The sequence below is a fragment of the Mustela erminea genome, chromosome 8 (assembly GCF_009829155.1).
Source record: "Mustela erminea isolate mMusErm1 chromosome 8, mMusErm1.Pri, whole genome shotgun sequence".
Classification (NCBI taxonomy): domain Eukaryota; kingdom Metazoa; phylum Chordata; class Mammalia; order Carnivora; family Mustelidae; genus Mustela; species Mustela erminea.
This window is the reverse complement of record NC_045621.1, coordinates 3,867,152-3,884,267: the sequence shown is the minus strand read 5'-3', so window position 1 is coordinate 3,884,267 and position 17,116 is coordinate 3,867,152. Positions and strand designations below refer to the sequence as shown.

At 49.7% G+C, this 17,116-nt stretch overlaps 1 protein-coding gene across 1 annotated transcript in view; it reads right to left on the bottom strand.

The window, feature by feature from the left end:
• MYO1B (myosin IB) overlaps positions 1-16,446 on the bottom strand; it is a 177,825-nt gene extending 161,379 nt beyond the window's left edge. Inside the window, exon 1 of the mRNA XM_032354231.1 lies at positions 16,360-16,446. The gene's annotated coding sequence lies outside the window, so the exon portion shown is untranslated. The remainder of the gene's footprint in view (positions 1-16,359) is intronic.
• Positions 16,447-17,116: the final 670 nt, after the last annotated feature.

Sequence of the window (17,116 nt, the reverse complement as noted above, 5' to 3'; positions counted from 1 at the left end):
CCCTTGACAAATGCTCGCCACTCCTTGGTGGGAAGGCTAACCCACCCCCACCTTGTCCAATGTGAGCAGTCTTTCCCTCCGCCCCGGGAGTCAGCAGGGTTCCAGGGGGGCTGCTTCATGAGTATGACGAGCATGATGTGGAACAGAGCCGCCACCCGGCCGACGGTGGACGCACCGTGTGAGCATAGATTACTGCTCTGAGCCACTAATATTGTGGGTCTTCCATAATCAGAGCAGAACACACCTATCCTGAGTGGCTCAAGTATCCACGGGAACCCTCTTCTTTTAGGACTCCCCAGCTCCTTTACAGTTGCCTCAACCTCTCTAAAATCAGCCACCACTCTTTTCTAGAAAATTACTTTTTATCAGGTGCTTTCCAAAACACTTGAACAAATTCAAATAGTCACAAAAATAGCTCTTTTTACACATATATTTAAAATCTTTAAACTAAATAGAGTAAGAAGTACAATTGGCATAAACAGGTTTATAAAAAAGAAAACACAGTTTTCTAGATATGCACACATGTCCACTGGTGGGAACAGAAACCCAAGAGCAGGGCTCGTGAGTGGCTCAGTAAGTTAAGCACCTCCCTTTGGCTCAGGTCATATCCCAGGATCCTGAGATCAAGCCCTGCTTGGGGCTCCCTGCTCAGCGGGGAGTCTGCCTCTTCCTCTCCCTCTGCCCCTCCCCCCTGCTCATGCTCTGCTTTCTCTTAAACAAATAGAATCTTTAAAACAAACAAACAAACAAACAAACCTAGGAGCACACTACTGGAGAGCCCTCTAGCTTTGACCATTCAGTGTGTTATGGGCATCGGTTGATATATGATTTATTTTGCAGAGGAAAAGAACACCAACTAATCCAGCACATCTGGAGGTCACTAAGACCTTATACCATTTTCTGAAGCTGTGAGCCTAGAAAATTCTAAGAATGAAAAGTACTATCGTATTACCAGGTTAAAAATCTGGCTGGTTTTTCAAAACTATATCCAACTGCCATATTTTTTTCTGTCCCAAATGTACAGTCAGAAGTACTTAAGTCGTTTAAAAGAGCACAAAAATAACGCTTCAAACCCAAAACCAGACATAGAGTCAAGAGTACAAAGCCACATGTCATTCCATAACCCAGCTCTTAAAGATAGAACAAACACATAAGTTACTATTAAAAACTAAAATTGAGTTGCACACTTTAAAATTACACACTGCTTTAAAATTGTCAACGGAGATAAATGTTCCTCTCAAGGTTGCCCAGCAAAATCTGGGTGCTTCCATTCTGAGTGGCCAAATGGTCCATCTATCCATAATTTACATACTTTAGAAATCTGATACTCAGCCTCTTCAATAAAAATATGAACTTCTACACAGAAATCATATTCATATATTTCAATAGACTACTGAGAGAAACACTATGTAAACACATATACACCGGAAACCCCAAAACAACCAACCACAGTTTAAATAACATCCTCTACAAGTCAACCTTGGCCCCTTCACCAATACGCACGCGAAGGCTCCCCCCTCAGCAACAAATAGGATAATCTTAATCTCTGTAGCTTTAAAAACAAACCAAAAAGCCTACATCTGGAGAAAAAAGGCAGTGATATTGTACCTGCCAAAATAATCCTCCCCCAAACTCTACTGAGACAACAACCGCTCAGTCTTATTTTAACCAAGGCAGACCCTTGAAAAGAAAGGAACCCAAAACCGAACTCTAGGGAGAAAAACACTAATTTGTGAAATACGAGGTGAACTCTAAAGTTTTCCTGAACCTTGACCTAAATCAATGTTCCCACAGTGTTGTTGTTTTTTTTGTTTTTTGGGGTTTTTTTTGTTTGTTTGTTTTGGTTTGGTTTTTTTTTTTTTTTCAAGATTTATTTATTTATTGGACAGAGAGAGAGATCACAAGTAGGCAGAGAGGCAGGCAGAGAGAGAGGAGGAAGCGGGCTCCCCACTGAGCCGAGAGCCCAATGTGGGGCTCCATCCCAGCACCCTGGGATCACGACCTGAGCCAAAGGCAGAGGCCCAACCCACTGAGCCACCCAGGTGCCCCCTTTTTTTTTTTTTTAAGTGAGATAAGCAACCATGAGGACAGGATGACAAAATGGTTTAGTCTTTTCACCAAACCAAACATCAGTCATCCTCAAAATAAAACAAGAGTTAATCCGACACCAGTAAGGGGGAGCGCTCTGCTATAGGACCAGAGTCGCCGCTGAGGACCTTCAGACAGATGGAGGAGCCTGACTTCAGGAAGGGAAGAGGGACAAGGCCCAAACCCTGCAGGATGTCGACACCCAGGGGCCAGGAGGAGGGAGGGTTGAGACCAGAGGAACACAGGCCACCGAAGCCAAGAGACAAGTGGGACAAGAAGGAGCAGATGACGAGGATGGGGAGCACAGGACAAGGGAGGAGAGAGGGGGTTTTCAGGCCTAGAAGCCATGTGGTCGGGGCTAAATTGTGTCCCCCTTCCAAATTCATATGTTGAGGCCCTAACCCCCAAACCTCAGGATGTTACTGTACTTGGAGACAGGGCCTTTAAAGAGGTGATTAAGGGCGCCTGGGTGGCTCAGTCAGTTGGGCAGCTGCCTTTGGCTCAGGTCATGACCTCAGAGTCCTGGGAACGAGCCCTGCAACAGGCTCCCCACTCAGTGGGGAGTCTGCTTCTCCTTCTCCCTCTGCTGCTCCCCCTACTTGTACTCTCTCTCTCTGTATCAAATAAATAAATACAATCTTTTAAAAATAAATAGATAAATAAATAGGTGATAAAGAGGTGATTAAGTGAAAACTAGGCCATTATTATGGGCCCTTCCCCAATACAACTGGTGTCCCTCTACACAGAAAAGACAGGGACACAGATGACATAGATGGAGGAACAACCAGATGAGAACACAGAGAGAAGGCATCTGTTTACAAGCCAGAGAGAGGCCTCCGAAGGCTCTAAAGCTGCTGACACCTTCTTGGACTTCCAGCCTCCAGAACTGCAAGAAAATACGTTTCTGTTGTTTCCACTCCCCAGTCTGCGGTATATTGTTATGGCGGCCCTAGCAGACTAATAAACCAGCCTACGACCCCTTCTGGCAATTGTCGACTTACAGCCTCTTCCTCCACACAACTAAGGTTTCTGACAAGGCCTTCCTTTGACCCTTGCCACACGCCACTGAAACAGCCTCTGATAAATGTCCCTGCCTGTTTGTTACTGCCCACTGCACTCTCTCCTACCCTGGCTTCCTCGGGGCCATTCCTTCCCGGCTGCCCAGGTCCCACCTCCACCCCTCCTCATCCTTAGTGGCCTCTCCTTCCTGCGCTCATCCCAAGACGATGTTCACCGGGGTTCCACCACCCACCTTCCTCTCTCGTCTTTCCACCCTCCAAGCAAGCTTAACATCTCCGACCAGATGCCGCAGTCCCTTTCCTGGAGGTTCCCGGACCTCAAGCCCTGGCTTGTCTCTGAGCTCCAGGCCCTGTATTTCAGGGTCTGCCAAGCCTCGCTCACTGCCCTGAGGCCCCATAATCCAAACGGAACCCATCCCCTCAGGCCTCTGGGTGCCGGCCACTCCTGACCTCTTGCAGGAACTGGGAAGCCCTCCCACACTCCAGCTATCATTGTTCTCAATGTCTACTGTCGGAAAATAAATATTCAAAATATGGAAAAGGTCCTATGTACAAAAATGTGCATCACTGCATTATTCACAACAGCAAAACAGTGGAGGCAACCCAAAAGCCCCACAGTAAGAAATGTGTGAGGACATTATGAGACTCGGTGGAATAATTCACAACTATATAATTCATTTCAAAAACTGGGCAGCAACACAGATCTTAAAACATACACATAAAAGCGTGGAAAGGAATATTCAGAAACAACCATAGTTGATAGTTCCTCCATTTTCCAAACTTTCTGGAATGTTCTTAAGATGATTCTCTAGTACGCAATGTCCAAGCGAGAGTTCTAGCCATTCTGGACTTTCCCAACTGCTTGGCTGAAGGAGACATGGGAGGTTTGCTCCAGAACCGCGCCGCATCTGCGGCAACACCCAACGCAAACGCCCATTAATAAAGTCCCCTTCAGTCCGCAGCACGAGATCCTACAGAACCCGATTCTTTCAAGAAATCCAAGCAGACGTACAAACAGCTGTACGACTGCGGAACTGAGCCCGCGACATCTGCCGCGGTTACTAAGCGCTCCAGTCAGGAACCGTCGTCACGCGCGAGCCGCGGCCAGGCCAGCGAGTGTCAAGCGAGAAGCTGTAGCACAGGCGGTGAAGCCGCCTCCTCGGGAGCGTCTGCCCGCCCGCCTGCCGGCGAAAGGGGCGTCTCCTCCGTCCGAAGAGGAGGGACGTGACAACTCGTCCATCCGAGAGTCCATGAGATGGGAAGGTGGTCCCCCCAAGGACGCGAACTGGTTCGTTCCCTGTAACATCTTACCCGCACCTTTTGGGTTGTTTTCTACGCCGGCGACAGATGGGAGGTGTTAAGACGGGGCTGACGGTTCTACCTTTATTTCCTCAACCCTCACGCCCTATCCTTGGAAGCCTCCTACCAACAAACTCAACAGATTCCTCCTCCTCCATTTTTGGTGTAAATGAAATGAAACAGGCAACAGCCCCAGAAATCACGCCCGCAGCGAGGGTGTCGGCGCCAACACCGGCGCTGGCCCAGGTGCACGCGCACACACCTTCCCGGACCGCGGCCTGTCTCACAAGCAGTGCATGCGGCCTTTCCGATTCAAAGGGTTCCTACGATGAATCCTGTGGAAAAAGAAATACGAGCTCCCAGTTACGCCCGTTCTGGAAATCCAGGTTTTACTGCAATTGTGTCGGCCTTCGCCTGCGCAGAGAGAATGCTCATAAATATTTGCGTTACACTCAAGCGGGGCACTTGTGGTTAGAGATGAAAAGCATTATAAATTGTGGAATAAGGTACAGGAAAGCATCACCTGATTTAAATCCCCTCAACCAGATTTCACATCCAATTGTGAAATGTCACTGCGATCAGCAATATTTCTCAAGGAAAACAGCTCTTCTACTCGGCCCGGGGAACACGGCTGTCGTATCCTCTCGGAAATCTGTGTCAGTATTAGAGGATGCCACCGCTTAAGGATAAATTCCTGCAGATAAAACGAACTTAGCAGGAAAGCCCATTCCTCCGTCACAATTGTACGAGAGAGCAGGAAAGGAAAGCTGGAAAGGTCACTGAACTTTTTAAAAAGTAATTAAAATCGACAGGCTTTTGAGGAAATGTGTCAGATTTGGCAGCATTTTCTTTGTAAAAACACATTTTGGTAATTTTCCAGAATTCTGTTCTTCCAGTTTGGAAACGCTTAAAAATTCTGACACATAATGAAATGGTAACAATACGGATCAGCCTAAGCAAAATAAGGAAAGGAGAAAAATTTAACTTCAGCGTTCCTCAATCTTCCCTTGCTCTCAGCCCCCCAACCCCCCAAGATTCCTGGTGCTTTCAGGAGCCACAGAACCCCCTCGCAAGAGGTTAGAGAGTTAGTTAGTAAATCAGTCAATCAATTAATTAATTACAGGTGTGAGTAAACAAAAGGCAGCTCAATTAAGATTTCTGAGGGCAAAAAGTTACACTTAGTTTTACAATTAACAGTAAGAAATACAGTTTACCCTTTGAATTATAGAAACACATGCATCATTTCTGCAGGGCAGCAAGGGAAGGAGGAAGATGGGGGGTTAAAAGGACCGATAAGGGGGAGGGGAGTAAGAGGAGCCCAGAAGAGAGTCAGTAACAGATGGCTGGGGGCCCACTCAGGGAGCGCACGAAGGAAGAAAAAAGGAAAATAATGACAGAAAGAAACAAAGAATAAAGGGTTTCACAAGGAATCGCATCCCCCCTCCATCTAGTGTTTTGGGATAACTCTACCAAAGACTTTTCATAAATACCGTTGTGTGTCTGCAACAGGAAGCATTAGCGGGAAGTACTCGGTCGCCCTGTGTAAATGTAATCCGAGCACTGGAACCCAGGCTCCCCCTCTCCGGCCTCACCTCAGCGAACCACCAGGGCAACTGCCAGCCTGGCTTTTTTCCATAAGATTTTATCATATTATTATTTGTACAGAAGTTACATAACAGATCACAGAAAATGTGTAAAATCTGAGGGGTACCAGCAAGTCAGCACAGTCTACTGCACTCCCACAATCACTGTTACCGCTCTGGTGTATTTCTTGGCCGTCCTGACTCCCACATCTTTTTCAGGGGTAACCAAAGTCCCGTATCAAATCATGAATTATACGCGCGGCTTGGATTCAAACGGATCCGAGCGTCTGGCCGGGAGAAGGAAGAAGCCCAGGAATCCATTTTCAGGAAAGACCAAGGAGGAGTAACTAAACTTTACGTGGAGTGTTTGCTGACCCTCTTCTAGACACACACACATTAACACGCGGAATCCTTGGCCCCAAGAGAAGGCTGTTATGACCCGCCTTTGGCAGATGAGAAAACAGGAGGCAAATGAAGCTGCATGCCCCAAGTCAGGGAGCACTGGGCAGAAGAGTCAAGTCTCCAAACCAATACTTGTCCAGAGCTGGCCTATAACCACGACACCACCCCGCCAGGCCCCATCGCCCTGACCCTGGTGCAAAGCCACAATGACCAAAGAACCGTTATTCCAGCGGAGGGAGGTGTAAGTCATATGGGAGCCCTCCCTAAGCCCCTCCCCAAAGCCTTCAGTGCGTATTTGGAGAAGGGGAAAGGGGGGGATGGATTAGCCAAGGGAAGAGCCAAAGGTAGCCCTGCTCAGGATGCCTCCCCACAAGGACACACAGGGCCTCTCCAGACTCAGAGCAGGACCCCCGTCTGAGCAGGATCCCGACGACAGCGCGCGTGGGGTAACAGCACTCAGATGGGGGGTTGGGGAAGGACAGGCAGCTGCGCAGCTCAAGCCTCATCACAGAGGTAGTAGCTCTCTTAACTCGAGCAGTTTCATTCAAATTTTCAGTTAGGAAGGGAAACATCCTGATCAAAAATAAATATTTTCATGTCACCATACTTTACACACTAGGTAATACCACTAGGATGATGGTTTACTAAGAAGCAATAAGTTGATTTAAGTCGTTGATCACGAAAATTTCCATTAATCTACCATTCGCAGCAGAGCCCCATCTCGGGCCTTCTGAGCTTGGCTTTCACTGCCTGGAAAGGTCTTCAGGCTTCTCTTCCTCCATCAGCACCTCATCCCAGGTGGCTGCACGAATGTCCCTGTCCTCAGACAGGCAGTCCCCGTATGCGCAATCTACTGTTGCCTCTCCCCACCCTTCTTATACTCAGAGGCGCCCCGTCCTTTTCCTTCACAGCACCCATCACAATTCATAAGTATGTCATAGATACCTGTGTTCATTTCTGCAATGTCTCTCCCCCCTCATACACCATGAGAGCAGAAACCACGTCTGTTCTACCACCATTGAAGACTCTGCACCGGTACAGGATCCGGCACACACTAGGCACCCAAACATGGGAGAATGAACACACGCATACACTATAGAACGAAAACGTCACCTCCCTTTACTTCGAAAAGTGTTACGTAATTTTATTTATTTTTTTGAAGGAACAGTTTTTATTTTATTTTTTTAAGTTTATTTTATTTATTTTTTATTTTTTGGAATCTCTACACCTAACATGGGGTTTGAACCCACAGTCCTGAGATCCAGAGTCTCGTGCTGGCGTCCCTAAGGTAATTTTAAAAATGGAGTGAATTGTGACATTTCCATTACAGGTTGGTATTTTGTGCTCTATTAGATAAGCCACCCAACTCTGGGCTCTAAGAACAAACACAAGTTTAAATGTAAACTTGATCAGCCAAGAACCATCTAAAAACAAATGCAAAATCAACACCATTCCTGCACACCAGTCAGAAACATGACACGCAATTCCCAGGACCATTCACAAGGACCACAAAAACCATGAAGCACCTTGACACAAATCTAACAGAATTTTTTTTTTTTTAACATGGAAGATTATAAAATTTCACTGAAGGACATAAAAGACTTAGGTAAATAGAGAGGTACATCGGTTTGCAGACGGCAAGCCATGAGGCCCCAAAGATGGCAATTCTCCCTGAAGACTATCTAAATGCAAATGCAACACCAATAACACAAAATTTAAACACAAAAACAAAAACAAGCCACATGCTCGGATAACATGTACAAGTTTACCTGTGGAGAAAGAGAAGAACACAGTGTGTGTGAGATACATCAACAGACACAAATATGGAAAATGTCATTTTTGCAAAATCCAGCAATGTAACCATGACAGGTATGCAATGTTACTTTCAATGTTTTGACTGAAACAATAAATGCTCTAGGTTCAGAAGAGCAAGGGTCTGGAGGATCTTGACAAAGACGCTAACACGAGTGGGTTGTGAAAGCCGTGTAACAGGCAGAGGGGGCTTCCAGGGCAAGGAAAGATCAGGAGAATCGATGAGGAAACAAGCACAAGACATATGTGAGAGTGAACCGAGTGTGGCTTACATCACATGAATACTCTCACAGAAAGTCGGCTAGGAATGGACTTACACATGGCTCCATGAAGGAACCACAGCCCTGTGATCCTATAATGGGCCCCGCCCAAAGTGGTCAATGCGCACCCAATGGGGACATGTGCATATTCTATCTCTCTGGGATAGCCACAGTCCGAGGTCACAAACAGAAGGCCAAGAGAAGCCTTTCTGCAAAGAAACTTACTTAAAATGTTGTTTAGCCAATACCTACTTCTCCAAAGATACCTGTTTTCACAGCACACCATCTACTCACTTTATGGGTGTTTCTTTCAACCTTCTAACTTTTTATGGAACAACCCACTTTGGAAATTGCTACATTCTACTAACCCAGCCCTTTAGAGGTCTGAGCCAGAATAGAGGCTTCAGGATTTGGAAATAAAAGGCAACAATCAGCCAAACATAACAACTGACCGGATGAATGCATGGGTCACAGAAAATAGAGAAGTAGGTAATGCTTCTGGAATCTCCAGCCCAGATGACGACAGGAATGCTTTCAGCGCAAACAATGAAGTCAAAAGAGGGTCAACTATTAGGTATCGGGCACTACGCTTGAATTTAGATGGGTTTGGGGAGACAGTGATATAGTCCCCTGGAAGGAAAATTGAGCAAGAAGTTAAGAGACTACGATCAAGTTCCCAGATCTATCCCCAGCCAATTTTATGAGCCTGAGCAGGTCTCAAATACGAGGCAGGGGTTACAGCAGTGACCTTTAAGCTCTTTCAAATTTAATACTCTACCATTCTAAAATCGGGCACTTGGAAGTCAAAATACCAATACTATCAAGTACAAATACAATACTATCAAGTTCTGCTTTTAGAGGTGTGAAATGTATAAAAAACATAGAAAAAAATAAACAATTCAAGAATTCGAATATATGAACTTAAATATATCAATGAAAGGCTTTTAATAGATTATGCAATTAGAGATGTTTAAGAGATCAATGAAACCTACAAAGAAATTTAGGATGTCTCACTCGAGCCCCCTCCCCCAATGTCATGGAATACTTAGTATCTTGGTGCTGCACAAGGCAGATGCTTGAATCTGACCCAGTGTGGCAGTTCATATATTTTTACGAGTACCTCTCAACACCTGAAGATTTCAAGGCAAACGACAACATCTTCCTAGATGGTTCACCACATCAGGGGAGGTCAAAACTGTGGTCAATGAGTTACAACTGTGACCAGAGTGCCAGTAAGACACTAGCCTTGTGTAATGGCCTAAGCCCAGGGTTTATAAAAATTAAAAGCTTTTCCTAAGAGCACTTAGCCTGGGATGCTAAAATGAATGAAATCGTGATGATCCTTTTGAAGTAACTTCAAGGGAAAAAATGATCAGCTAAGAACTGCAAATAGCACTGCAGGGTTAATAATAAAGAAACTTAAAAGGAAGCAGCTCTAGGGGAGGAGAGAGAAGAGGTATTGGAAAGTGCATGCAGGGCTGACGGGGATTTTTTTTTAACCAAGGCTGAAAAGTTTTCCAAAAACACCAAGAGTTTTTGTTGTTGTTGTTTTGGTTGAAGTGTATCAAAAATGCTTTCATGAAGCCAGTAGGAAAGTGACAGGCACACACAGTTAACAAACGCCAACAGGTAACAATCTGTTCCATGTCTCTTCAATTCCATTTTCAAAAATCTCTTTAAGGATGCTGAATTCTTCTTCTTCTTCTTCTTCTTCTTCTTTTTTAACAAGTTTAAAACCGTGTAAGACACAATCCGGAATTGTATTTCCATATTCACAAGGCAAAATGAAGACACCTGTACAATTTCCAAGCCTCCTGAGCCCACGGAGGGTCGTAGGACAGTCCCTGGAAGGTACAGGCCTGGTTTCCTCTTGGCCTCTCGAGGTATCTGGTAAAGCCAGGCACCTGGTATTTTTAGAAGGTCAGCGTTGTTTATCTGATCAACAAAGGAAGAATGTCAATTTTCCCTTTTCTCTAGACTTCACCTTCCAAAACTGCCTATCTTGGAGGAATATAACTTCCATACCAACCCTCCTCTTGCCCACCTTGTCCACAGTCTTACTCCCTGAGCCCCAGCTCTGCAGCGATGCGCTCACCATTTCACCCCATCCTTCAGACCCTGAACTGCAGCTGGATGCCCCGCGGCCTACATACTGCTCTCGGACAGACTGCAGACCAGAGGACCAGACAAAAGCCCTGGAAACTCCCAGATGGCCATCTAATTCCTGCAGATAAGGAAGTGCCAGGAGAGGGTAAGAGAGATCACCGGGCAAGCTGTTTCCTCACCAACAGGCTGAGGCTGTTCACCAAGTCACCCTCATTTGGGGGAGAAATGAGGCACAATGGGAGAGCCAAGCACAGGGCCCAGAAAAGGACAAACGGAGAAGCATTTCAACCAACCCACCCGGACACCCACAGGAACCCTGACTCCAGGTCACAAAGGAAGCAAGCCAGAAGGGAGGCTCTCACTCCAACTCCATAAAACAACCTCCTTAAGAGTGGCCCAAAGCTTCAAAGAACACCGCACCACGAGGCAACACGTCGTTCTGGAAAGCACACAGTCTAGGACTTAATGTCTACCAGCCCTGGCAAATTACTCAGTTCCCTCATCCACAAATCCTTCCTGCTGAAGAGAGCAATGAGGATGACACAAACAAGCTACAGAAAATACCCTGGGCGGGGCGGGGGGGGGGGGGGGCGGTGGCGCCTGGGTGGCTCAGTCGGTTAAGATTCAGACTCTTGATCTCAGCTCAGATCTTGATCTCAGAGTCAGGAGTTTGAGCTCCGCTCCGGGCTCCTAACCTACCTTAAAAAAAAAAAAAAAGGAAAACAAAGTACCCAGGATGAGGGCCGACACAGAGAAAGCGCCCACCACTTCACTAACAACAGCAGGAACATCATACAAAACATGAATGATTCGATTTTGAAAGAAATTCATTCATTTCTTGTCCACAAGGCAAACACTCTGAAGTCTGCAGACAGCCTTAGTGCGACTGGACCAGCCAGGCTGAGCGCCAGCCGAGGACAGGATGCCCGCAGGCAGGGAAGGAAGAGGGAAGGAAGCGGGAGGCACCGAGCACCTACCCCTACCCGTGCCAGAGCCCCCCACGGGACTCAGCACCTGCTCCCATGGAATGGCCCTTTGTACATCCTCCGGATCCGAAACGGGACCCCCCACGCTCTCCTCCGGGACGCTGCTTCCTAACCTGCAGACCAACCCAACCTTCCAGAGGCAGGTGTCTGGAGACCTGACCCCTTCCACGCCACCAGAGGCTGGAGGAAATGAAAGCACGAGGACAAAGGAGGGGGCACCGCGCTGCGTCTCCTCCCACTCCCTCGCTTTTGTCTGTTGTCGGCTTTTGTCTGGCCAGCGAGAGGTGGCGTGGCCTGGTCACCACAGCTGTCACAGCCATTTTCTTCATTTCCCCAACATCCACTCCGCGCGCGGTGGCCTGCCCGGCTGTGTCCTTTGAGGCACAATGGATTTCCTGCATTGCTCTTTAATGCACGCCTCCCTCCCATCAGCCGTGCACTTGACAAAATGTGAATGGATGAGGAAGGTACCGACAAGGGAAAAGAAAGCCAGGAAAGGTTACAGGAGCGAGATGCCATGGCTCACCCTTCATCCCGCTCGGGGGCGAGCCGGAAGGTGTCCCGTGACAGAGCTCAGCAGACCACAGTCTGCCTCCGTCCACATACCCACTGAAGGGGAACTTAATGACAAGAGACAGAAGTGACTGCACTGACACCTCAGTCCCTGAAGACCCTAAACGATGTCCCATCATTATTTGAAATAATTAAACAAGATAGAACTTTCAGTCTTTCTTTTTTTTTTTTTTAAAGATTTTATTTATTTATTTGACAGAGAGAGATCACAAGTATGCAGAGAGGCAGGCAGAGAGAGAGAGAGGAGGAAGCAGGCTCTTTGCTGAGCAGAGAGCCTGATGCGGGACTCGATCCCAGGACCCTGAGATCATGACCCGAGCCGAAGGCAGCGGCTTAACCCACTGAGCCACCCAGGCACCCCAGAACTTTCAGCCTTTACAGTCTTATCTTAGAAACAAACAAAATAAAAAACCAATATTGACTTTTCCATTTGCCCAGGAGCATTCTGAGACATCTCTGAGAAATCCAGACCCAGTCGATGACGCCAAGTGTTCAAATCCATTCCGCTCCTGCACTCGGCGGTCGCTCGTGGGTCAAGGTCAGGCGTCTCCTGCCCATGACCACCCTCCAGGCCACCCCAAGGACTGGATACCATTTCCATTCCCTTTTCACAGGGACACCTAAGCTCACTTCCCCTCTGGGGAAAGGATGAGCCTGGAAATTCCGTGGAATATGTGTTCCCATGAGCACAGAAAGCTGATGTTCTCAGAGGTATTGTAAAGAAAGACCCTTGACACTTCCCTAAGGAAGAATGTCTTCTGTAAAAGGCGAAGGCCAGGACCGAAAGCACATGCTGGGAAAATCCCCCCCTGCTCTGCGTGTGTTTCCAATTCCAATGTCCCACTTCCTCTTTATAACCACATTCCTTCCCTTCTTGCTTCTCCTCTAAAAAGACACTCTGGCATTGGGTCTCCAAAGTATGCTGCCCTATGAAAGGCTATAAGATAAAAAGAGCTAAAACGGATGTCAGTGAATACAAAATGCTTAAACATTGGGTAAGATCTATTCCATTCCACCACTTTTAAATGTTTCCAAAAAAGAACTTATTTTTAAATATTGGCTGCCTAACTTCTTAAACATAAAGTTTCCTTCACTTAAAGCGTATGCACACAGGCTATCACACAGCATAGAGCTTTTTAGCAAATACACTTTTAAGAGCTGTGATGTCACTAACTGTGCCTTCCAAACCTCACAGGGATTTCTCTCTCTCTCTTTTTAAGATTTTATTGATTTATTTGACAGAGAGAGAGAGAGAGAACAGCAGGGGGAGGGCAAAGGGAGAAGGAGAAGCAGACTCCCTGCTGAGCAGGGAGTCCACCCAGAGGCTCCATTCCAGGACCCCAGGATCATGACTTGAACCGAAGGCAGATGCTGAGCCACCCAGGTGCCCCCACAGGTTTCTGAAAGGATCATTACAGTAATATATAAGAAAGTGATAAGAAATTTGCAAAAGGCAAATTAAATAGTTATTTGAGCTACTGTTATTTCAATTCTTTTAAGATATCATACCTTACAGTGTTTCCTTAAAAAGAATACGGACTTTCACCTCAAGTGAAAGTAGGGTGTAAGAAGCAAGCTAGTCATCTCCCGAGGCCTCCTTTCAACTGTAAAATGAGTATAATACCCACTTTAACAAGTTGTGAGGATTCGTGGAATAATGCATGCAAAACCCATCATACACAGTAAACACTTACTAAATGACGGTGACAATTACCATTAGACTATTTAACAAAAATCCAAATATCCAGCCACTAAAAATAGTAGAAGGGGTGGGGGAAAAGGGGAGAACCTCACAACGGGGGGGGGCAAATGCTAAAAACATGGATCCCACACTCTGAGGATCCCTTCTTCACCAAACCACTCCTACCCCCCACTCCTTCCCCACTGAGGTCAGAAGCTCCTCCTTGCTTTGCATAACTGTGCAGCAACCCAGGAGAGTGAGTCTTTAACACCAGGCTTGACAAAGTGATGATTCATCCCAACCCAGGAAGGGGGTGCAGCCAGCCTCACCACACAATGGGAGATCCATGGGCAGCGCCTAGGGCCAGAGACAAGCCCTGTAAGAGCCCCCCCAGCCCCACCCGCGTCTCCAGCAGCAGCTAACACACTCTCTGGCTTCCTTGTTAGTGTATACTCCGAAGTGTAGCTGGGAGGAATCCAACTGTGCCACATCTTACAAAGCAATTCCCAACATAAATGAAAAGTCCAAAATGGCAACCACAACAACAATAATAGGGAAAAAGTCTCCCTCTGTCCCCTCTGTGTGCTGCCTGTGGCACCACATTTTGCCAGGCAGTGTGTTAGTTACAGCAGCAAACAGCTTGATGGCTGGACAGCATCCCACTCCAGCTTCACAGCGTGATGGCTCCTGAGGACAAGTCCCACTGCTTCTCAGCTTGGCCTAAGAATGTGACCACATCCCCCTTGAAAAAGACAAGCCCTCAGCAGCAGCTTACACAGCTCTTTTCCATTACCACTTCGTGGGCAGGAAACATTTTTTCCCCCTGGAGTAAGCTCCTAATTCCCCTTCTAAGGTTAAGAGGCTTTCAAACTTGGTTGTCTTAAATCAAATGCCCAGTGGGGTGGTTTAACCGTGGGTCTGCAGAGTTGTCAAAGAGGCAGGGCTGGGGTCACCTGCCACCTCTGGTCACTGGCCATCCCTGGATGTCTCAATTATCCCACAGTAATTCTAACCTTGGGTCGGACTTTGGGATCCTTCCACCAGGGTCCAATAGGACAGACCATGAATGCCTGGAAGTGTCAGCCTCCTCCCCAAACAGTTTCTCTTGGAATACCCCATTCAAAAACACTCATCATTAGATGCCTCCAGCTCCCTCCCCAGGTCAGCCTTTCCTCCTGGGTTTCTGGATTTCAATCTAGAAAAGGATCACTCAACAAACGTCCACCACATTAGATTTAATTCTACCCCTAAACAACAAATAAATAAAAATCCCATTGGGCAGGACGGTATGAGTTCTCTTAGTCCAGGTGGTCCGCACTGGGGGAGCCCAGAAGCAGTGGGTCCTTAACTCAAACTCCAGCCACCGGGGTGTGTGGGGTGTGTTTTCTGGGAAAGCCTGCAAAAGGGTTTTTCAACTCCGGGTTACATAACCTGATTCATTTATTTAGCAATGTCTAATTTTATAGTGGTTTCCCCTCAAACATTCCTGGAAAACTGTTATACTATATTACAGTGGAGAAAGCTGTTTTATGTCAAAATCAGTTCTATAAAATGTGCCTCCTTCGCATTCATGCCGATACCCACGGCCACACACACACGTCCACGGCACACAAAGACACACAAGGACCCTGATCCCTCACCAAGAAAAAGTCTTCCCAAGTAACCAAGATTCGGTTTCAGCAAAGCGACACTGGGAGCGCCTCGAACTCAAGAAGTGCACAACTTGTTGCGGCAACAACTTGACCGCGGGCGAACAAAGCGCGACAAAGACGCTCGGGAACCGCGGCCCGCGGACGACAGGCGTGCGCCGGGCCTCCGCTCCGCTCCGCTCCGCAGCGCGCCCTCTCCGCCCCCTCCCCACCCTCTCCGCGGCGCCAGCGAGCGCCCTCCGGGACTCCGGGTCCTGATCTGGTTTTCATTGCGGCGCCGCTCCCTCCCCTTCCTCCCCAGCACCGTGAAGCAGCCCCGGCCCCGGCAGGAAACGCGACCCGGGGCAGCCCGGCGCGGCGGAACAAAGGAGCGCAGCGCGGCCGCACGCGCGGGACGCCCCCTCGGGTCCCGCGCCCCGCTCCGCCGCCGCCGGGGCGCGCCGCACCTGAACCCCGCTCCCGGGACGCCCCATTGTTCTCCCCGCGCTCTCCCCACCGGAGGCGCCCCCCAGCCGGGCCGGGCCGCGGAGCCGGGGCCGGGCACCCGCTGCGGGCCGGAGGACAGGACGGGTGTGGTGGGGACGAGGCGGACCGGGGATCCGCGCCGCCCACGGGTGCCGGGAGGATGGGGCCGCCGAGTAAGAGCAACTTTGCTCCCAAGCCGCGTCGCTCCCGCCCGCCCCAAGCAACCGCGGAGTCACGACCACCCCGGCGACCTCCGGCGTGCGCGGGTTCTCGCCGCAGCAACGCCGCGGCCCCCGGCGACCCGTACCTCGCGGGCTGCGGCGGGGCCGCGGGAACCCCGGGCACAAAGGCGCGAGGCGCCCCCTCCGCCGCCCCCGGAGGGCCGCGGCCGGAGCGAGCGGGCGGGGCCGGGGAGAAGGGGAGAGGCTCGCGCTACCTCGCCGGGCGCCGCTGCGCCTCCTGGTCGTCCTCGCGCTCCGGGACGCGCGCCGGGCGCGAAGCTGCGGGGCTCCCGCGGCGGCTGCTCGACGGAGGCTGCCGGGCGGACGCTGTCCCTTCGCGCGCCCCGCGCTCCCGCACCGCCTGCACGCGCCGCGCCCGGGCTCCCGTGCGCGCCCGACTGCGGAGAGCGGCTGCCGCGGGGCGCTGGGCTGCGGCGGGAGGCGCGCGGCCACTCCCCTCTCCCCCGCAGGCCGAGGGGCCGGCCGAGGGGCGGGGGCGGCGACCTCGCCGCCTGGGATTCGCCCCTGCGCGCGCCGGCAGGGCCGGGAGCCCCCGCCCCCGAGCCCACCCTCCCCGGCCTCCGGGCGCGGCCGCACAGCGCCCCCCGGTGAGCGCGCGCGGAAGCCTGCGCGGGGGCAGGTCGGGACGCGGCCGCGAACGCAGAGGCGAGCCCGGGGGGCGTCGCGGCCGGCGGCCACGGGGAGCTCGGGCCTCGCACCTGCGCGCACCGCCGAGCTTACCGGCGCCCGGCAGGCCGTGCCGCGGCGGGCAGCCCGGGGGCAAGCGCCGGCGGACTGGGAGTCCTGCCGGTTGTCCCTCTGCCCCGCACGCAGTCTGGCCGCGCAAGACTAGCAGGAAGGATGAATTCGACCGAGAGAGGAAGAGGTGCTTGAGTAGCGAAGTGTGCTTTTATTTGCAAGGTTCCTAACATCTCCCGCCATGCTAAGTAAACACTGGCCAAATTCTCTGCT